The following is a 22,155-nucleotide window of genomic DNA, read 5'->3' as shown; positions in this document are numbered from 1 at the left end:
GCAATGAATGAGATCTCATCAGCAGATGAAATCTCATCAGCAGACAAAGTCAGGTGGAGAAAGGCCGGTCAGTGCCGGGCTGCACGGCAGAGCTGGAGGTGGTTGTGCCCAATCCCCAGTGTCCTGCTGCCCCACAGTTATTGGGGTCCCTGCACATTTTATGAAAACTAGCAGCTGAGTTGAGATCAGAGACTCCCAGCCTGCAGAGACCAGCCAGCCCCCAGCTCCAGGAAAAGGTTTGTTCAAGTGTTCTGGTTTCCCAGACAAAAGAGACAAACCTCAGAGCTCCTCCACTGCTGCCCTTGCATTTTGATTCTGCAAAGACATTTGCTTGTTTTCTCTTGCTATCTGCTGAGGTTTAATCTTCATTTACTCTGTCCAGAGAGATGCTGCACTGAGAAACTTTCAAAAGACACCAAAAGGCCCTTTTAGGAGTACAAGAAGTGTTGCAAAATTGCATCAAAGGCAAAACACAGTAGGGGGAAGAAATCTCACTTAACTACAACAGATTGACACAAGGCAAACCAAAGAATCTCATTAAACCTCAATCCAGCACCAAGCCAGAGTCAGGTAACATCGCCTTCATTTGCATGCAGCCTGCAATGCTCACAGCACAAACCCTCACTGCAAAAATCAGAGTAAATCAAAAGCTTCTCTGTGTTAGTCCAGCTCTCTGTGCTCTGATAACAGAGTCCAGGTCTATCCTGCCTCATCAAATGGAATCCTCTGTCCCCCTTTACAGAGCAGGGGCTGAACAGGCTCGTCCAGGAACAGGATCTTGGGTGCCTCTCTAAGCAGTAACTTCTGACACAGGTGTGGGACGTGTTCCCCTCGACACCACAGGTCCAGCACCAGGAGAACACGGTGGCTGTGCTGAGGATGTGCCTGTTGTGCAGCACAGTTCAGGACCTGCTGCTGTCCCCAGGCTGCCTCAGTCCCACAGACCCGCCGGGACGACCCTTCTGCCCCGGAGCAGTTGGGTGACCAGCTCCTCCTGCCTGGCTCCAAGCACTGCTTGCACAGGAGAGTCCTGCTTCCCTGGGAGCTCCCCGTGCCCACGGAAGGGCAGCAAGCCTGGCACTGCCCCGGCCTGCAGGATGGCAGAGTCCCTTCGCTGGGCACAGGGGTGTCCTCACGCCCGGGATCCTGGCACAGGGTTCCACTGCTGCTCTTCCCAGGCCTTGCTTTCTCACAGTGATGAAAAGGACAGCGAGGCAGAGGAGAGAGGAATGGGGATTAGGGGGAACAGGAGAACAAACGGAAGAAAAGCCTCCTTCATGCTTTTGCATGAATATATTAGGCTAAACTGCTGCAAGGATTCAAGCAGATGTAAGCTTGGCTATTAAAAATAATTAGAAAGCTCTGGTAACAATAACTGCTCTGAGCAAAATTAAATTTTGACAAAAAAATAACAGATCCACCTTAGCAAGGTAGATTTCCACACAAGCAATCCACTACCAGCACCCATTCATACAACCCTTGCAAAGTTGCTACTGAAACCAAGACAGCCCCAGGACAAGTTTAAACTCAAGTACCAGACTTGAGAAAACAGACTGCTACCTGTCCCCCAGAAATGCAAGTGAAGAGCAAAAGTCTCTTTCCCTCCTCAGGAGTCACCAAAGGATGTCCAGGAAACACAGAGTGAACTGAATGAGGCTTTAAAGCTGCCTCAGTGCCCGGGGTGGCACTGGCTGGTCTCACACCCAGACCATAGGGAGGTCCAGGGCAGATATTTCCCTGGGGATCTGCACAGGGACTCTGCTACATGCAAGAACCAAACGTCTGGTTCCTACAAAGGGACTGGTACAGCGAGGTCACCGTGGGTGGCCCCAGCTGATGGCATCTGTGCTCAGCTGCAAAGGCTCCCCTCTGCAGCAAGAGGCAGACTCCAGACACAGAACCCTGGCAAAAAGAAAACAGCTTTGTGCTGTTGGGGTCTGGCCTAAAATGGTGCTTCCTCCTCTCCAGAAAAGCTCCCCTTCCCCGCTCCTGTCTCCTCTCAGATACACTCTGCATTGCCCTTCTGTGGGCTAATCCCAGCAGTGATTTATTAACTTCTTCTGCCTGCAAGTGTCATAAAGGGAGTTCATAAGCAATTAATATTTATGTATTTCTAATCACTTCGTTCCACCGTGACTCTCCCTGCCCACACGTGCCCCAGGAGTGACCAGCCCTCAGTGATCTCACCACACAGCCTGGCTGCCCCAAAGGAGGGGTTTCTCTGCCCACAGCCCCCTCCCCTCGAGGGACACTCGAGGGGAGCCGCAGGTGCTGAGCAGGGTGGGATGTGTCCATCAACACTCTCAGTCAGAGGCTTTTTTTGCTGGGAGTTGAAGGAATAACGTGGGACTTGCAGCCCTGTCAGGTGGCCCCCACTCCTGTGCTGAGCAGAAGGGCTGGGTCTGCACAGCGAGGTGTAAATACCTGACACTCCTGGTCTCCTCCTCCTCGGGTGGGGATGTGCTGGGGCCTCCACCACAAGCACTGACCACTTTGTGTCCTCCAGGGGGTTTATTGTGGCCTCCTGTGCCACACTCCAGCACCCAGATCTGTGACCTCTGCACGTGTCAGCTCAGCATCTCCAGCCACGCTGGCTGTGTCACAGGAGCCCCCCCTGCAGCACCTTGTGCCATATGGCTGAGATCCTCCTCAGCAGCTCCAGTGACTGCAACAGCTCAGTGAAAATCAATCTGACGGGGCTGACTCCAGCTTTTGGCAGCGGCCAGGAAGATGCTAACTAAGTTGCACTAAATTTGAGAGGGCAGCAATCCACAGCTGACATCAGAGACACGTGCAAAGCCAAATTCCTTTCTAAGGAAATGCTTGGCACCAGCTGAATCCCACCAGACAGGGGCATGTGCTGAATGTGTCCCCATCACATGGTGGTGGAAGGGCCCCTCCAGAAGGTGCTTTTGGGATCCAGACCCAGTAGAACAGGACCTCAGTCCAGGCTGGAGCTCCAGCAGGTGCCGACTGCTGTGGCCCTTTGCTGCTGCCACAGCAGCATCACGAGCTGCTGGTGTTGTCAGCAAACACTTCCCATCATGTTTCTGATAAATGCTGCTGTAATCTCCTTTCCAGCAATCTTCCCTCAGCAGGACACTTCTATTTGTGCTGTTGCACACCCCATTCTCAAGTTCACTGCCCCCTTCTCTGAGCAATGAGCTCAGTGAATAGGGAAAGAAGTTTTTTAATAATGGGAAATTCATGTCTGGCAGCAACAGCTCCAGAGCACGTGGCAAACATGAATCAGATAGAGGTTTTTTAATTCCAAGCTTCACCTTTCGTATCACTTCACAGATCAGCCTTGGTGGCATTCACTGTCAATTATTTCTGTATTTCAGCCATAAACCACTGTCTCAACTCCACAACACGTGCCTCAGGGACATGGATAGAAGGAATCAGCAGACATCCCAGGAATTGCTGACTTGGCTGCTGCAGCCACAGAGACACACACACACAACCTCACCCTGTGCCAGGGCTGCCCTGGGAAGGGCTCACAGAATCATGGAATAGTTGGAGCATCTTGCCAGGAACCTGGTCCCTGAGGCACTCAGTCCATCACCTGTTGGTTGTGGAGCACCAGGAATTCCTGCATAGGTTCATTTTCCCCATTGTCCAATCAAGGGCAAGGAGTGCCACAGGACAAAGCACTGGATTCAGCAGCTCGGCTTCTTCCAGTCAAGAGGAAAGGAAAGAATTGTGGTCCCTTATCCAATATGATCTTGAAGGCCTGTAATCACCTTTTCCAGAACTAACAGCTTCCAAACCCTCTGTACTGGAGCATAAGAGAAGTGGCAACTGAGCATGTGCACGAACGCCAAATGCTAACAAGAAGCCAAAAATTAAATGTCCCGACTTTCATGTTATGAATTATTTGTGGCTTTTGCTGCTGTCACTCTCCCGTGGATTAACATCTCGTGTAACACCTCCTGTTTTCTTCTGTTGTTTAATTTGTCTTGCAATAAAAAGAAAAAAAAGTCTTTACTAATAATTAATGTGCTTTCAGCAACTCTGTCACTGCGCTTACACCGAGGCATCTGAAGAAATGCAAAACTGCCTTTTGAAGTGCCTGATTTCCTGGCACTGTCAGCACAACGAAGGTGGTTGAGCCTGTTCCTTGAGCACAATTCTCCTCCTGCTTTTATCACCTCAGGACAGAGCCCTCGGGGTGCTGGAGGCCACGGCAGCCTCCCAGCACCAGGAAAAGGGCCGGGATGGGACAGCCCAGGGCAGCTCTGCACTGCTGGCTCTCCCCAGGGAAGGGCACCCAGCCACAGACAGAACAGGACACCCCATCCCATGGTGATGGTGGGACCCTCTGCAGCCCGTCCTGAGCTGATGCAAGAGCCTGAATTCAGAGCCACGGGAAGTGCAGCCTCTGCCTGTACCAGCACAGGAGTTTCCTTGCCTGCCCTGTAGAGATGGGGAAGGACCCTCGACAGAGTGATGTCACAAAGCCCAGACAATCCTGCATCCCAGAGGTGATGGGGGCACATCCCTCCCAGCCACATCTCCTGTGCTACTTACAGGTTTTCCCCTTCTCCTGCCAAATCAGAGATGCTCCATGTCCCTCCAGCTGTGCTGCACATCTGCCACCTCTGCCATGCTTCACCTTCTCTGCAGTTCTTGTTTGGTTTGGGGTCTATCCCTACTCCCTCCATTCCCTAAATCCTCCACAGAGTCAATTTGCTTCACTTCTGCGCTCAGCCTTTGATGCATTTTGACACGCTTTATTGGAGCCCTGAAAATCAGAACAAGATTGTGTGTGGCATGAGCTGGGGAGCAGGAGAGATCCTGCACGTGGCTGCTGCATGTGTCAGCACAGAGAGAGCAACATGGGGCAGACGGTGCCTCGGTGCACATGAGGCTCAAGCTGAGCAACCCAAAAGCCAAACTTCACACAACTTCCCCCAGTGTAAGCAGGCAAGGTGCTCCTTTCCTGGGATCAACTTCTTGATGGAAGTATCCAAGGTCAGGCTGGATGGGGCTCTGAGCAACCTGGGCTACTGGAAGGTGTCCATGCCCATGGCAGGGAGCTGGCACGAGATGAACTTTAAGGTCTCTTCTAACCCAAGCCATTCTGGGATTCTGTGTTTGCCAGGACTAAGAAAGGGACAGTCAGACAGCAACCGTGCCCTCTCAATGGATGGGGATTTTAAGAAGAGCCTCTCTGCTCCCACGCTGTGGGGAGGAATTGCCAGGGATGTCTCACTGAATTCCCAAGACTCACTGACTCTGGGTCAGAGGGAAAGCTGCCAGATGTTCCCATCTCCTCACCTGATCATCAAGGTACCGTTTAAAAATAGAACCAAGCAAGAAAAGAGCCTGATGAACACATCAGGAACAGCAGTGCACTCTGGCAGAGGAGAGCCAGGAGGGACAGGTGATGCCCTCCAGGCAGAAGAGCAGCAGGGCCAAGGCTCCAGGTGAGCCCGTGCAGCCCCCACCTGCAGCACACCAGGCAGCACAGCACCCACCTGGCAGGGCAGCACAGCACCCACCTGGCAGGGCAGCACAGGATGGGGCTCGAGCTTGCACGTGGCAGCAAAACCCCGGCGGTGACTTTTTGACCTGCTGCCTGTCTGAAGTGGGAACAAAAGGCAAGTGAAGGGAATTGCAGGCACAGAGATTCAGAGAGCAAAGGCCAGATCCGGGTGTGCAGCACAGACAAGCCCTCTGTGCCCCGAACTGCCTCAGGAGGGATGAGGGAAGGACACTGCCAAGTTTAGTGGGAGCCACGCTGCAGTTCTGGGAGTGGCACATCCCCCCCACAAATGTGAGTATCCCGTTATGCACATGAACTGCTCTAATCATTCACACCACATCTCGTGGCAGGGTTTAATTGCAAACACGTGCTGACTTGAATGAAAATACATTTTAAAAAGGAGGCTGATATATTAAGACTGCTTAATAGGGTTTGTAGGAGCCGAAATCAAATTTCGTGCCTCAGGGCATCGCTTCTGCACCCTGCACGCTTCAAGGATGGGGCTCTGTCCCTCACCCCAGCACAGCTCGACCCTCAGCAGCAGGGACAGCCCAGAAACCCCCTGACAGACGGGTTAAAAGCAGACCTGTGCAGGCTGCACAGAGATGGAGGGGCTGCTGGAGTCAGACGCAGAGGGGAGGGACTCGCACTGGGATGGAGAGGAAAGGAGGGACCTTGGCCCGGGACCTGACTGCTGTGGGCACCTCCCGCAGGAACAGATTCCCCTCGACTGAGCCCTGGCCAGGCCCCTGCCTGGGGAGGACGCCCGGTCGGGCACAGCCCGGCCCGAAGCCCCGGAGCTGCTCCTTCCCCTCCCGCCCCAGCACCCGGGGACGCGCCGGTGGCAGCTCCCGGTGCCCCCCGCCCCGAGCAGCGGCTGCCGCAGCCCCCGGGGCCCGCAGGGACCCCGCCGGCCGTCGGGGCGTCGCGGGGCCGAGCGCAGGGTGCGGCGGAGCCGGGGGTACCACGCGATGCTCGCGGTTGCCATGGAAACGGCGGGTGCTCACAAAAAGAGGCAGAAATAGCGCCGGCGCTGCCCGAGCGCGGGTGCTGCCGGGCTGGGGGGCACCCCCAAAATCGGGGGGTCACCGCTGCCCGGGGGGAGCAGCCGGCGAGCGGCTCCCGCACAGCCCCGCTCCGCACCCACCGTCGGGACGCCACGTCTATTTTTGGCTAAGCAGGACCTACTTTTTGCTGTGGCTCCCTAATAACGTACAAAACGGCAGGAAGCGAGGCGAGCCGAATCCCATGCCGGCAGCCCGTCGCCTCTGGTACTTTGCATAATCAGGGCTTGTCAGTCCCCATCAGCCTCAGCTCAGAAACCCAAGAGGCAAAGCCATGTAAGGTGGCAACGGGCTTAGGAGAGGCCTCCAGAGAACAAATCTGTCCATCGCCGATGGGGGATTATTTTAATTCTGGATCCCTAATAAAAGCCTGCATGCTGGCCTAGCTGGCTAAGCTAAAGCACCTCTTCCCAAAACCAGCTTCAGCCTCAGCAGCACCAGCCCCAGATGAGTTTAACGTCGCTGCCAACAGTGCTGAACACTCCTGGACCAGCCCAGGTTAGCCAGGTTAGAGACAGCACAGGCAGAGATGCTCCTGGTTATCCCACTGTCAACCAAGCTCCAGCGGGCTGGCTGAGCTCCTCTCCCCTCCCTGGGATGGCCCCTCACACACCCTGTATTTGCCAGCCAGAGCTGCCTCACCAAGTGCCACCAGGTGAGGATTTACAGGAGCTCAGGTGCCCCCAAGGCAGTCCAGCAACTCTGGCCAGGAGCCCTCCCTGCCTGCAATGGCTGATGGACTCACCTTCCTTCAGCCACAGCTCCCTGCCACAGCAGAGCTTCTTGTCATCAATGAAATGATTTAGAAGCGAGACACCAGAAATGCAAATGCTTCCAGAGTCCCCCATTTAGCACAGAGGAGCTAAACCCCTGGCCTAATTTAACTGTGCATCCAAATTCCACATCCTCTAACCCACATCAGCAGATTTCATTAAACTCCTTCTCATTATCATGTAATCTGTCAATTAGCTTTGTGAGCACCAGCAACCAACAAGGAGCTTTACCTTAAGTAAAACACAAAACATTGACATCCTTCCTACAGCTTTTTCTTTGCCCACCCCTTATTTAAAAAAGAAAAAAACAAAACCCTCCTTTTCTTTGTATTAACTCTCTTCTAAGAAGCAGGAGCATCTCCCACGCTCAGCCACGCTGAGCAGAAGCATGCTGGACTTTTAAATTTTATGTCAGACCTCCCTTCCTTGTGCTTGGAAGCATCTCAGCAAGCCACTCAGATAATTCATGCTTCATTTTCCCCTCTGGAAAAAAACACTGTTCTGTCCCTTACCAACAGATGAGCAATGAGAAATGGTTCATCAATGCCCACTGCAGTGCTCCAGCTCCATGTGCCAAAGGGTCTCCAGAAATGCAAACTGCTCTATTTTTGTCAGTGAGAAATTAAACTGCCTTTGCAGAAGGGCTGGAGCCGGGCACACTCCAGGCTGGGCACCGGCTGCTCCTTTCGGACACCGGCTCTGACTCACAGATTTGGAAAGGTCTCCTCTCCCTGCATAGTCTGGGGACTCCTATTCCTACAGCATTTATTAGGCACCCCCTGTGGCACTCAACAGAAAGGCATTAAAAGGAGTTAACGTGTTTTGTACAACATCAGTTTTCCAAGTGGGGTTTGTAGGTTACCCTGCAGCCAGGGCCATCAGCCTTCCAGTCTGGTTAGGCAGGAAAAAAGGCTCAAAGATGCTTTCCGTGTGTTCTGCAGAACCAAAAGCATCCCTGCTGCTCTCTGAGGTCCTTTCCTGCCCGCTGTCAGAGCAGGGCACCACAGGTGGGCTCCTCGTGTCCCTCTGCCCTCACTGCCCCGTGCCCAGCCCGGGGATCCCCCGGGAGCCACAGCCCAGCCCCTCTCCACCACAGCACAGCAAGCTGAGAGGGCAGAGAAAGCCTCTGACAACTAATGAGAGAACACAATGGGCCCCCACATTCCGTGTGGCTCCTCTCCCTGCCAGCCTGCCATGAACTACAGCCGCGTGCCTGAAAATGAGACGGATTAATTATCGCTACAATTAGTGGGATCGTGGAGCATCTCTGGTGGCAGGAATAATACTGTCATAAACTTGTCTAATTGCTCAGTATTTTCAAATGAGCAGTTGAATCCACAGTTATCATCTTGATGTTTGCACCAGTGACATTGTGGGACGGAAAACACAGAATTGATTAATTAGTTTGCATTTTAAGTCAGGCTAAACTCTGGCTCTCTCCACCACGTGCTGTCACTGCAGCCAAGACTCTGAAGCTCAGAGGTGGAAAGCACAGACATGGAAGGCACCAGAGTCCTGGGATGCAGAGTTACTGCCAGCCTGAGCACCCTCACCATGCACTGAGACCACAACAGTTTCTGCCTCTAATGCCATCAGCTCACATGTGCTTATTATATATCAGATAATAGAGGGGCCTGCACAGCATTCTGTACAACAGCAGGTTTAACTGACTAATTTACAACTTCAAAAGCAGTGGGTGTTCAACTCCATCCCATTCTTGGGGTTTCTGACAAGCCACTCCAGGCGCCGCAGATCCAGTGCTCCAAGCTTTTCCCATTTTCTCGGTGAATTTTGAAACCAGAGCATGTCTCACCTTCGCAGTTCACTGCTGGGTGTCATGTCTCTGGCTGCATCCTTCAAGGCAGCTTTAAATATCGATGTCTCACTTCACCACTGGGTCCACCCACTGTTTTTAAGCGGCTGGATCAAACTGAGGAGCAGTTCTGAGTTCACAGTGCAGTTCCCCACGTCTCCTCGTGCTCAGACTGGTTCCTGAGAGCCGTGTGTGCAGCTCTGTCACACCCAGCTCAGGGGCAGCTGGGCTTGGCTCACACAAGTGACATGTGTGTGATACATAGGCAGGACACAGGTGACACCCCTAGGGCCTCGAGTACTCAGGCTGATAGACTGCAAAGGTTTAGTCATGCTCTCCCACCCTCAGGATTTGTTTCACCAACAAAGAGGCATTGGCAAGAAGCAGGTCCAAGCCTAACTACATCTTCTACCCAATTTCCGCTTTAACAAGGCAAAGTAAATATATTTCTGCTTTGAAATTAAGAGCAGCAATATTCTTCTCCCCTATTGCTTTCTAAATGAAGCTCCTGAAAGCCCTTTTTGAAGCCTTCCCAGTTTCATTTCCAGACCTGCTCCCCCCCTGTGCTCGGGAGAAATGGATTAAACAAGCCCTTTGAAGTGCAGCTGCCCGTGAGCTGCTCTGGGGCCAGCTCAGCTCAGCTCTCTGTGTCTCCTGGAAGCAGGACAGCGGCCACCAAAACTCCCAGGGCTGGACCTGCACAGACAGCAAAATGCTGCCCCGGGGTGAGCTCTGCAACCCACCCGAGTCCCCGACAGCCAGGGCAGGCAGAGCCCCCATGTCCCCTGCCAGCACAGAAAAGGCCTAAAACCTGTCAAGCACTGCACGACAGGCAAGTTTTGATATTGCAAATATTCATCTCCAGCTATTTCCAGTTAATGGAACAAAGTAAACTATCGAGAAAAATGGGAACATTACAGTAAAAACAACAACAAATTAAACTCTAATGCAATTAGAGAGCAATTAGGGATCTATCCTCTGGGAGCATTTTGGAACTCTGGGTCTTTCTCCAAATCTGATCTCTCTGCAACTTTATTCCCCTCTAGTTAATAAGAGAGAAGTGAGTGGCACAGCTCCCCCCAGTCCCTGCAAAACGCCATCTCCTGCTCTGCAGGAGCAGGAGGAGGTGGCAGGTAAAGCACTCACACCTCCAGGCTGAGGAAGACGCAGCTGTCAGCAGAACAGGGAGCAAAGGAGGAGCAGAAACCACCCCCTGTGTCTGCTGCAAGGTGACCAGAAACGCAAAGACCCAAATGCTCTTGTTCAAGGGCCGGGCTGAGCAGGCACGAGCTGACAGCAGAGCACGAGCGACCCTGGAAAACCCTTTGTTTTCCTGTGCACAGCTCCAGCACGAGCCACAGCCCGGAAAAATACGTATTTAATTCCTTTTGACTTTTTAAACGTACTCACATACACGCCTAGAGAAAAGCACTGCTTAACCAAACCTCCCAAGCTGGCTGCAGGACGGAGCAGGGCAGCCTTTGGGCACGGGACCCTGCTGTGCCCTGGGCAGGGCACAGGGAGCCCTCAGCACCCAGAGGTGCCCCACGACCTGGGCACTGCCTGGGCTGCCTCCCTGCCACCCCAGCAGGTCTGCAAAGGAGCATTTGGCACAGCCTTCCCTGGAGGGCAGGGGACATGAGCATGGTGACAGCAAAGCACCCTGGAAATGGCAGGAGAACTGAAACCAAGGGGCAAAGAGGCACCGTCCCATTCAACCCTCCCTCCATCCAGGCTCACCCACACGCTGCCTGAGGGTCACAGCAAAGCCTGGTTCTCTTAAACCTTCCTCTGGGGATGCAGCACAGTGAACACTCTGCAGAGGGTGAGGTGGTACAGCACTGAGGAAAGATTCCTCCCCATGCCCTGAGGCTGCTGCTATTCCTGGGGGCAGCCCCGTCTGCACTTCACAGCTCCAGTACTTCTCAGCAAGGGGTGTTTTTTCATGCTCTGAAAGGAATAATAAAGCTTCCATATGTCCTGCTACCTGCCCAGCAGCTGTCAGGGATATGACCCCCTCTGTGTTCAGCAGAAGGCACCTGTGCAATGGAGGGAGGTGAGAACCTTGACCTTCATCCGTTTCTGTACCCAAATCCACCCTTGGGGACATCAGCAGCCCCGTTCTGGCCTAGAAATTGGCCCAGTTCTGATCTCTCAAACCAGTTCTGGATCTCAAGTCACACCTCTTTCCTTGGGAGCTTAACCCAGATAAAGTGAGACGCCCAGATCCGAAGGTGCCCAGGGCACCCAGTGCAGGGACCAGCCAGGACCAGCCCCGGGAGCCTCAGGACCCACCTCAGACTGTAGCCATTTCCAAGGTTTGGAGAGTCCTCCTGACTCTGAAAGAAATCTGGCATCTGCTTAGAGACTCGCGGGTCTCAAAAGGTGCCAACTTTTGGTCAAAAGTTGATTCTTGAAAAGGAATAATTCTCAACAACCCCCCACTGTTGTTGTCTCCCCTCAACCACTGATGTGGGAGATGAGGGCTGTCTGTTGGGGGATCTGGGGATCTTTCCTCGCCCCCTGCAACACCCCTGCAGGGAGAGATGATAAATCCACAGCCAGACCAGACCAGACCAGCCACCAGCATTCCCAGGTAAATCCACAGGCAGGAAGAGGGGGAGAGGTGGTGCAGAAGCCATAAATCCCCAGAGAGGAAGCCAACTGCTCAGGTGCTCAGTCAGCAAGGACCAACCAGCTGCACCAATTCCTCTGCAAACTGGAAGCAGCAAATAGACCAAATCCAGGCAAATATCAGCAAAATTCCTTACACAGACACCTTTTCAAGAGGGCACAGCCAGCAATACTGTGAAGAGCTGGGGAGGCCTCTCAGGGTGCAGCACACCTGGGAAGGTGAAAGGCAGCAGCACTGCACCTCCTCCAGGCTGTCCAGGGCAGGAGAGGGCAGAGGAGAGCAGAAAAACCCGAGGGGAGAAGGCTGGATGTGGGAGTAAAGTTAAGACTGAACAACTCAGAGCCAAGCAAAATGACCTCTGAAACCCCCCAGCTGGCCAGGGACACACAGAATCCTGGTGCAACGTACAGAGAAGGATCAATTACTTGGAGTGACTCAGAAGTGACTAAGAACGATCAGATAGGATCAATTGTGAGGGCTGGAAATCACCCCAAATTTTGGAACAGTCCCACCCCAGGACACAGCCAGAAGGCAGGATCCTCCCCAGGGACAGGGATGCAGGAGGCACTTGCATCAGGAGGTTTATAACCCACAGGTCTGCGCTGTTCTGGGAGTAAAAAGGGATTCCTGACCTCCTGTTTCTGATATAATCACGGGGAAAGACCCGTTTTTACTCTAGAAAGCTCCTGTGCTGCCCCTCCCTCCTGTCCCTTCCTACAGTAGATGAGTCACTGTCTAGAACCTTTAGCAAAATACCTCTTACTGTTTATCAGGTCCCTGTCATTCCCCTGCCCACAGCACAGTGCAAGAAGTGCCAGGCAATGCTCCAGGTCACTGTCCCCTTCCTGTGGAATGATGAGGGTCCCGAAGCTGAAGCCCCTCTGCCCAGCACCCCCCTTTCCGAGCTGCCCCTCCCCAGTATCGCCCCCGCTCACCTCTCACCTTCTGGTGCCGGCTGTTGTGTTTTGCAGGGGGATTGCACGTGCTCCTGGGAGAGCAAACAGCACAGCCTCACATGCAGAAAATGCAAACTGGTGATTTTTAACTGTCTGCTCAACACTCTGCAAACCTTTTGCAAATCTACTCGCCCAATCCTGCGCACTCAGGCAACTTCAGAATCCCAGGAGGGCAAAAGGAGCGTGTGGCTGCCCCAAGGGCAGCAACCAGAGCATGATTAGCACCAGGAGCCGAGGGGCACTGCCCAGGTCCGGTCTCACTAACCCAGGGAGTGGGTTCACCAGCAATCCAGACAGCTCAGGGGTCAGTTGCCAGAGATCCTCCACACAGCCCAAACCAGGTGTCACCTCGCTCACTCTGTGTCAGGAACAGCCCTGGCTTGGCTCTGACCTACGGACAGCCCCAGTGCAACACGTGGGGCCAGGCAGCCCCACGGCTGCTCGGAGCGGTCCCCTGGGCCGGAGCGGCCGCTGCAGTCGGTCGGGGCTGTCCCCGGGGACGGCGGCCCCAGCCCCCAGCTCAGCCGCCTCCCTGGAATCGTGCTTTTGCTCTCCACGACCTGCTGGCTTGGGAAGTTCTCCAAACTTCCCAAACAACACAGAGAACAGGCTTGTTTTCCTGCGGCTGCAGAAACGCACGCTCGCACCCCGCAGCCCCCGGAGCTCCCGTTCCCCCGCCGGACCCGGGGAACCCGCGCGGAGCCCGCTCCGCCGGAGCCCCCCGAGCTGCACCGACCGCCGGGGCTGCGTCCCGGGGTCCCGCACCCAGAGGCCTGGCTGCCCCCGGCGCCGCCTCCCCGGTGGATACAGCATTCCGTAAAAACTCCACCGGGAAAACGCCGACACCCGGCGCGGGGCCGGAGCGCTCGCAGGGCGGGTGTCGGTCACCGCCGCCCTCCCGCCGCGGGTCCGGGGGCGGCTCGGGGGGCAGAGCCGCCCGCTCCCCGCCGGGGGACCCCCAGCCCAGCCCGGCTCCATCCGCAGCGGCGCCGGCATCGCCCGAACCGCCCCGGCAGCCGCTCCCCGCGGGCACCGATCGCCTCCCCCGCCCGCGCCGGCACCGCGACCGACCCGCTCCGACTCCCCGGCAAAGTTTCCTCCAACTCCCATCAACAGATCCCGCGGCAGCCCCCGCCCGAGCCGCGGGTCGCTGCCCGGTACCTTCGGGTCCGGCCGGTGCCTCCGGGCGCGATGGTCGGGGCCGGCGGGGCCGCTGCCGCGGGCGCGGCGAGGCCGCTCCAGGCGGGCTCCGGGGCCGCTCCCGCGGGGCTCCGGGGCCGCCGCCGCAGCTCCGCTGCCGCCGCTCCGGAGAGCCCAGGCCGAGTGCGGCGGGGGGCGGCGGGCGGGGCCGGGCCGGGGCCGCGGCTCCTCCCCGGCAGCGCCATTGGCTCCGCCGCGCTCCGCAGGGCCGCCCGCCCGCCCGCAGCCCCCGGCCCGCAGCCCCCGCAGCCCCCGCAGCCCCCGGGCTCCGCAGCCCCGCAGCCTCCGCATCCCTCGCAGCCCCCGGGCCCCGCATCCCTCGCAGCCCCCGGCCGCCTCCTCGGGGACAGCTCTGACACGGGCAGAGAGCGACAGGACGAGGGGGAACGTCTTTGAACGGAAAGAAGGGAGATTTGGATCAGTTTTGGGAGGAGGTTCCTCCCTGTGAGGGTGGTGAGGCCCTGGCACAGGTTGCCCAGAGAAGCGGTGGCTGCCCCATCCCTGGAAGTGTCCAAGGCCAGGTTGGACGGGGCTTGGAGCAATCTGGGATAGTGGAAGGTGTCCCTGCCCATGGCAGGGTGTTGGAACTGGATGATTTTTACTGTCCCTTCCAACCCAAGCCATCCCACGATTCTGTGATTTTCCTCACTGTGAAAACAGAAGGATGTGCAGGTCTGATTTGCAGGGCAGAGGCTGTGAAGGGTATCACAGGTGCCAGGGGGAACATATTTACTTACAGACTCATACTTTTGCAGATGACACGCTCATTTTAATACCCAGGATTTATGGAGCGAGCAAGCCTGGCACTGCAGGCACCTGCCACACACAGCACACAGGGAGAGCAGGAGGAAAGTCCCTGCACGGGCAGGAATGGCTCCCTCAAAGCAGCGGGAGGAGGAGAGCAGATACCAGAGAGAACGGGGTGGGTTTGTCTCCATCCAGAGGGTGGTCGTGGCCTCAGGGGAGGCAGCAGGCAATGAACAAGTGCCCCAGGCCAGGGGCAGAGCAGAGGAGGGCAAGGCAATAATCAGGGAAAGGAGAAACTGGGGGGGAAATGCAGACCCCTGCAAACTGTACATGATGGGGAGACAATCCCTAACACAGCACCGTGCACACAGAGGTTGTGACACAGAGCCAGGCTCCAACCAAACCATGTCTCCACTCTGACATCCAGTGACAGCTTAATCTGGAAAGAGGGTGGATTTCCCTTATCTTTGTGCACAAAATGCCCAGGCAAAACCACTGGAGAATTCACACTGACAGTCCTGGAAGCCAGGGTGTAGGTGAGCACACTCCCATACCCCCTCCCTCTGCCAACACACACCTGCAGCAGCAATGTCATCTCAGTGCCCTCCTTTCTGCCTGCAGTGGACTGGCTGGTACCAGGGAGGGTTTCTATCCCAGCTCTGCTGAATTAGCAGGCACCTCATTTGCCAGCAGACGAGCCTTGCAGGTGAGGTAAGAAACGGGGATGTGGTGGAGCAGAGAGCTGTGCTTCCAGCCCTGCGAGGTGACATTTCCAGGTGTGCAGCTGTGCAAACAACCAGGACAAAGGCAGTTAATCTGGCTCTGCTCCACCTCAGCAGGTCCCTCAGCAGGGATGAGGGTGCTGGGTCTCTGCAGAGGAGGGGAGGTGGCTCAAAGGCTTTGCAGCCCCCAGCAGTCAGGAGGAACAGGGGCACAGACGCCTTGTGTGCCAAGATTCCTTTCCAGAGCCAGGTGAAAGCAAGTGTTCATCGTTCCCCTCTGGGACATTTGGCTAACCAGGGCGCTTACAGGGCTCCCCCTTTTCTCCCCAGCCTGCTCTGCTGTCCAGGTGTCAGCTTTGCCAGAGCCTGATAAAAATGCTGCACCTTAATCAGTTCACCCTCTTGGAAAGCAGTTGTTGCACACACCATGGAGCAATGGCAAAAATGGGCCCAGGAGAGCTCTGTGGGCACCCACAGCCCAGCTGTGGCTGAGAGGCACTAAGGGGGTGTTGACAGGACCTTCCAGAAGCGAGTCTGTGTAGTTTGATTTGTTTCTGCTAAATATACTTTGCAGACAAAGTAAATATGCTTTGTCTCGGGGATTCTGTTTGTGCAATGCAGCAGGCTGAGCCACGCCACTGCTCTTCTGCTACCTGGGGCCTCACCTCGGCAGTGGAATGGACTTCAAATCACCCCAATCACACAAATATTAGAAAAGACTTCACCAACAAATTTTCCATTTCCAGCTTAATCGGCTTGACAGCAGTTTTACAAACTATCTGAGCTGTGATGCTTCGTGATCCTGCTTGGCTCTTTAGCTGTAAAAAAAGTAAGTGCTAAGGAACATTTAACTAAGCCTCCAAAACTGACACAAACCCTTTAGAGCTGCCACCTGGAGTCTCAGATACTTCAATGCTAAGAAGGGCAGATCAGACAATATTTGCAATGATGCAGCTGCCATCCAGGGAAGAGATGGTTCTTAAATCCCTTCCTCACTTTTTTTTTAGGATTATGTAATTCCTAGGAGCATCCCATGCTCCCTGGTAACGAATGGCAGCATCGGCACAAAAATGTTGGAAATAATGCTGAAAATTCAGCTTTTGCTCCATCCCAGCACCCTGCAGGGCTCAGGAACGTGTTTCCTGGCCCTGAGCTGGGCTAACTTTGGAACAACCTGAAACACATCAAAACAAGGAGCTGTAAAGCAGCAGCTGTGATTGATTAATCACAGTAGTGAAAGTGAAGGGTTTGATCATTTTCAAAAGCTCTTTAACATCTTATTCTCCAAAGAAGGGGAGGTTACGGCAGCCACGGAAGAAAGCAGAGCACAGACTGGAGCTGATTCCTCCCTGGAAAGGCTCTGGACATGCTGTGCTGCCTCTGGATGCAGAGGATCAGGACAAAGGAATGAACGTGCCGAGCTGGCGCTGGCTGGGAAGGAAACACTCTGACGATGCCTCGGGCTGGTTCTTGAGATGTCCCCACGCCACCTGCACGGGGGTTCCCCTCCCAGCACTCCCAGCCTGGCCCTGCACACACCCCGAGCCCGACAGACACGGCACCCTGAGCCAGCACAGGAGGCACCCCCAGCCCTGCAGCCGAGGGAGGAACTGAACTTCCCATCCAACCTCCCTGCCCCAGAGGAAGCTCACCCTTACCCCCCACACACACGTTATGGGAATGAATTATTTCAGATGCCTTGTATTTTTATGGGAACTCTGCTTTTTTCCCTTCCTTGAGAAAAAAATCCATTTCTCTCTAGTTTTCCTCTGGTGGGCAGTCACGTTGATTAATTTGCCCATTCCACCAGCCCTGCTTCCTCCCAAAGGCCAAGACAAGCTCTGCCCATGGCAAGCACATGGTCCAGTAACCATCACCCCACAGGGCTGCTCAGCAGAATCTTTTTCAACCACCAATTAAATACGGACCTATTATCTGGTCAGCAATTGATTGGCATTAATTAGGGTGTGCAGGGATCCAGGCCCCTGCAAGCAAGGCCAAAGGCACAGCCCTCACCCAGCACAGCAGCGTTTGGGGGTTCCCCACATGGGACCCTCAGCCCTGGGGCAGCAAAGAGCCCTGAGGATAGCAGAGAACCAGGCTCTGCAGGACTATCGATCTGCCCTTGTGTGAAAGCTCTTTACCCTCCTTTCCCCAGAGAGGAAAAAGAGAAACCTGCTTCTTCAAAGCCATTTTCTCAATCAGCGGCCACAGCACAGGTCGCGGGCGAGGCAAAGGCACTGGAGGAAGGGAAACAAGCAAAGGGAAAGTACTACTTGGGTTTTTCACAAGGCACTGGGAGGCCCAGCTGCTGTGTGTGTTCACAGCTCAGTGCCTGCACATCAGAGCACGCCAAAGGACACTGCAAAACCTGCCCGAGCACAGCAGCACCAGGACTGGGCGTAGGTCACCTTGTCAGATGGAGGGGGAGTGCTGCAAGGAGCTGCATCTTTCACTTTAAAAATCTACTTTCTGTCTCAGTCCAATAAAACAACTGACATGTGGTGAATGCCACACTGTCCAGGGGACACCCTTCCAGACCTTCCCCTGGAACGCCTGCAATCGAATGTCAGCCTGTGGATTCAGGAGTTCTGAGGAGAGCAGAAATGATGCTCCACTGTGCAATGCAGCAACATCTGGTGTTCCTCTCTGCATGAGCTGTTCCCCTTCCCTCCCTTGGGCTGTACTGTGCTCTCCAGGCTCCATTTCCTGCACTGAGGCACGATGCCCTTTGGACTTCTCCCTTCCTGACGTTCAGCACTGAAATCAGAGTGGACAGCAGCAGGTTCTTTGCAAGACAAAGTTTGCTGGGCGTGTTTAAAACACTCCGTGCCTCCTCCCTGAGGTTTGTGGGCCCTCCTGCCAGCTCGTGCTGCTTGAAACAACGTGAAGGAGTGGCTGACCCTGGCTCCATCACACTGCTAAATATGCCCGCAGGATGTCCCTAGATAAGTTACTTTGATTTTGTCAGTTCATCCCCAACTGCAGTTTTTAATCCTGAGGATAACAAAGGCTGATCCGCAGCTCTGGAAGAGCCACGCTGGCTCTGTGCTAGAATTGCAGCACCCAGGGAGCTTAAACAAAGAGCCCCAGGCAGTCCCAGCCTGAAACACTGGGAACAATGCCATCGTTCCCAGAGAGGGGAAGATGTTTGGAACTGCAATTTCCGAGGTCACCTTTTATCATCCAGGCTCACCACAGGCACAGCACAGAGCCCCAGTGCAGCCCCTGACAGCCCAAGCCAGCACTGGGATTTCCTGCAGTGCTGGAACAGCGGGTGCCCCGTCTCCAACAGGTCCTCTCCCTCATCCCTGCTGCCCACCCTGCAGCAACAGAAGGGAGCAGCTGCCCACCAGGCCACTGTGAGAGGGGTTTCAGTCCTGTTGCTGAGGAGGGCAAGGCTTGGTCTGCTCATGTCAGAGGCTAAAATAATTCTCCGCTCTCTTCTGAGAAATCCTCCCAGCAAAGCCTGGAAGATGCAGCGAGCCCAGACAGAAACATATTTCCCCTGTGGTTACGCTGCTGCCTGGCTGCCAGCACACAGACAGGCTATTTGTGCCTCACTAGGCAAAACCCAGTGAAGTGTTTAACTCGACAACGGGAGCGTTTCTCGGATCGATGCCACCTCAGCTGACCCCAGCACGGCACCGTGGCTCCCCCAGTTCCCCACTCCCCCAGCTGCCTGCAGTGCTCCCCTGCCCAGCAGGAGTTACCCCCATGCCAGCCCTGCAGGCTCCTCACACACATCCAAGCTCCAGCCATTCTCCACTGCAGCCTCTTTTCTGCTCCAGAAAGTTCAGGGTCGCTCCCAGCCCTCCTGCAGCCCCTGCCCTGGTGCTGGGAACGGGGAATGGGCAGTGGGGGGCTGGCACCAGGGCAAAGCCCAGGCACTGGGAGATGATGGAGCCCCTCGAGCGGAAAGATTGGCTCTGGCACAGGGAAAACATGGACCTTAGCCCAGGCTGAGCTGCATCTTGGACGCCTGTAAATAGCAGCTTCCCTGGCCCCTGGTTTACTGAGCACGGCCAATGCCCCAGTTTCTCCTCTGGCTCAGGGACCAACCTCTGCCCACACCAGCAGCATCAGTCTGGAGTTAGAGAGTGGTAACACACCGAGGGAACAGGTACAGCTGCCACAGGAGAACCTGGGGGGAGAGGTGAGTGATGGGTCCTGACCTGCCAAAGCATCCTGAACACTCCCCATGGCTGAGCCCAGGGGTGAGCAGTGTGGGGTGGGACGTGGCACAAGCTGCCCACAGTGATGGGAGATGCAGACCAGCTGGGCAGGCACCCACAAGAGCCTTCTTCCACAGGCACCATGAGGCTCTTCCCAGGCCCCTCAAGCCCAGGATGGTGACAGCCTGCAGGGGATGCCCAAAGCAGCCCCCCACGGCCAGCCCAGAGGGTGATACCCCGGGCAGAGGAGGCAGTTTGCACCTGTCTGCATATGGCCAGAAGGGGAAGTTCCCTCCCAGAAGCAAATTACCTTCTTGATTTGGGCCCCACAACACACATGGCACCAGAAGCAATTTCTATATCCACCCTCGCCTCACGTGCAGGGTTTTCTACCTTGCTATAAATAGTTTCCAGCACTGCTGAGCAAGGATTAATGACTTTTCTAATTATACCACCATCAGCTGGTGACAGGGGAATGATACTATGCAGATGTCTGAGCCCACTCACCCAGCATGGCTGGATTGCTCTGTGCTGAACATCCCTGTACGTCACCTCCATCATTCCAAGGAATATCAAGTCACGAGTGCAGGAAAGCAAAAAAAAAAAAAAAGGGTCTTTCTTAATGTTAAATAAGAGACATCTGGAAACCATACATACTCCAAGTTACTAAAAGGAATCCCATCAGCCTTGGGTGGCATCTCACAGAGCTGCAATTCCACATGAACATCACCTGTGATTTGTACCCTCACAGTACCACTCCAGAGTGTACAGACCTGCTTCATAGCAGCTCCCCAATTAACCCTTGATTTTAAATTGGATTGCCTTATTTACCAGGCAACTGCTTGCTTTGTCCTACTGAAAAGGGGCATTTCTCACACGCCTGCCCTGCCCTGTCACAGCACTGTCACCCTGCACTGTCACACAGCACTCAGTCCTGCCAGGCCCCAGCTGGAACCTGGCTGCCCTTTGTCCAAACATTCCTTTTCCATGTGCCTTGCTAGCAGTGCACTCAGGAATTTCTGTAGAAGGGCTCTTACTTCAGAAAATGCTAATGACAGGAAAGCACATCTTGGGACACCTGGCTCGGTCTCAGCCCAACTTCTGCTGTTTGAGTTCTCCCGTTTATGGCAGCGTGAACAAGGTGCAGCTTCTGGAGGGGAGAAAGGCATTTCAGTGCCAAAATAACTTTTCATTTTCTGAACAGTGGATGGATATGGCAATAAACATTTTCTCCCGAGGCCATGGCAGGTGCATCGTTTGCCTGGGAAAATTACTGGAAAACTCAACAGCCAAGGAGCACTTAGCTCAGCAACGCAGCGGGTGCCACCTGCAGGGCCCCAGCTCCCCTCTGTGGCCCAGGCTTTCCATCCACTGTGCAGAGGCTGAGCCCTGCTCAGCAGACTCTGCTGGGCTCCTGGCAGAGCAGTTCTTTGCAAGAGCCATCAGAAAGGAAAGGATTAGGCAGATTCCTTTGCCCAGTCGAGTGGAAACGGTCCAAGTCACTCCTTGCAGCAGAGACCCGGCTGTGTGGGGGGCAATAACCATGCTGTGGGTTCCCCAGGGCAATACCTGTGTGCTGCAGTGCAGGCTGAAGGCACTGCCCTGGGCTTTGGAGGCCACAGGGAAGCAGCTCCTGAGGTGTGTGCCCGGCTCCCACAGGGCTCTGCCCGGGGCTGCACTGCCCTGCCTTGGAGCCAGGCAGGCACATCCCAGAGCATCCCAGCACATCCCAGCACATCCCAGCACATCCCAGCCTGGCACTGCCGCCCTCCCTGCCCCTTCCCCGGGAAGCTGCCGAGCTCAGCCCCGGCCCCCATCACCATCCGGCCGCTCCTGTCCCCCGGCGTCGCTTCTGTTCCCCCGCCAACCTCGTCAGAGTGCCCCAGAAACCACTGCCGCTATTTTTAGAGGGTTAACAAGGACCTCTAGGAAAAAATAATCCGCTGGTACGTGACTGCCTTTCAGCCCAACACCCAGCAAACGGCCGCAGCCTCAGCCAGGGGCTGTGAGGACGAAAGGAGGCTGATGAACTCTGCCTGCCCGCACCCACCTGCCCACAGCAAACCAGCACGAGAAAACAACCAACCTTCTCTTTGGTTGCCAAGGTTTCTCATTTTTATGTATAGCTATGTATATTTATAGTGCCCCTTTGCTATCAAAAATGAGCAAAGGGAACAGCAGATAAGACAGCCCGGCAGGATTGTTTCTCAACAGAATGTTTTTCACTTTTCCACGAGGCGTCAGCAGCTCTTTAAAGTCTTTTTATTACATTCTGCATTAGATGCAAAACCATATTTCAAAGACACTTTAACTTTGAAAAAGCAAAATGCAGATTCTGTTCTGTGCCACCTGCAAACACGGAGGCACGACCCACATTAAAGAAACTTGGCAGGGAAGGAGGGAGAGAGAGAGAGGGAAGAAGGCAGAGGAGGATCTCTGTGGACAAGGCCATTTAAAACACTTTAAAAACAAAAGGTCAGGGGGAAATCGCTGCCTTCCTAATTATAGCATTCCCTCTCGTCTTACCAAGCCACAACTCAGGTTCCTAATTTAAATTGTCATTAAGCCTTGCTGCAGGCCCC

The 22,155-nt window shown here is 54.9% G+C and overlaps 1 protein-coding gene and 1 long non-coding RNA gene across 2 annotated transcripts in view; both read right to left on the bottom strand.

The window, feature by feature from the left end:
• The window catches only part of ZMAT4 (zinc finger matrin-type 4), a 45,705-nt gene extending 31,658 nt beyond the window's left edge, over positions 1 to 14,047 (bottom strand). The window contains exon 1 of the mRNA XM_064637942.1: positions 13,891 to 14,047. The gene's annotated coding sequence lies outside the window, so the exon portion shown is untranslated. The remainder of the gene's footprint in view (positions 1 to 13,890) is intronic.
• On the bottom strand, positions 3,846 to 6,582 carry LOC135403658 (uncharacterized). The gene is made up of 2 exons (XR_010425451.1): positions 4,283 to 6,582; positions 3,846 to 4,252 (listed from the first exon to the last, which is right to left on the bottom strand). It is a non-coding gene; the product is annotated as an uncharacterized LOC135403658 (long non-coding RNA).
• Positions 14,048 to 22,155: the final 8,108 nt, after the last annotated feature.

Source organism: Pseudopipra pipra, chromosome 28 (assembly GCF_036250125.1).
Source record: "Pseudopipra pipra isolate bDixPip1 chromosome 28, bDixPip1.hap1, whole genome shotgun sequence".
NCBI classification, from domain to species: Eukaryota; Metazoa; Chordata; class Aves; order Passeriformes; family Pipridae; genus Pseudopipra; species Pseudopipra pipra.
Note: the sequence above shows the minus strand (reverse complement) of the source record. Positions and strands in the feature narration are given on the sequence as shown.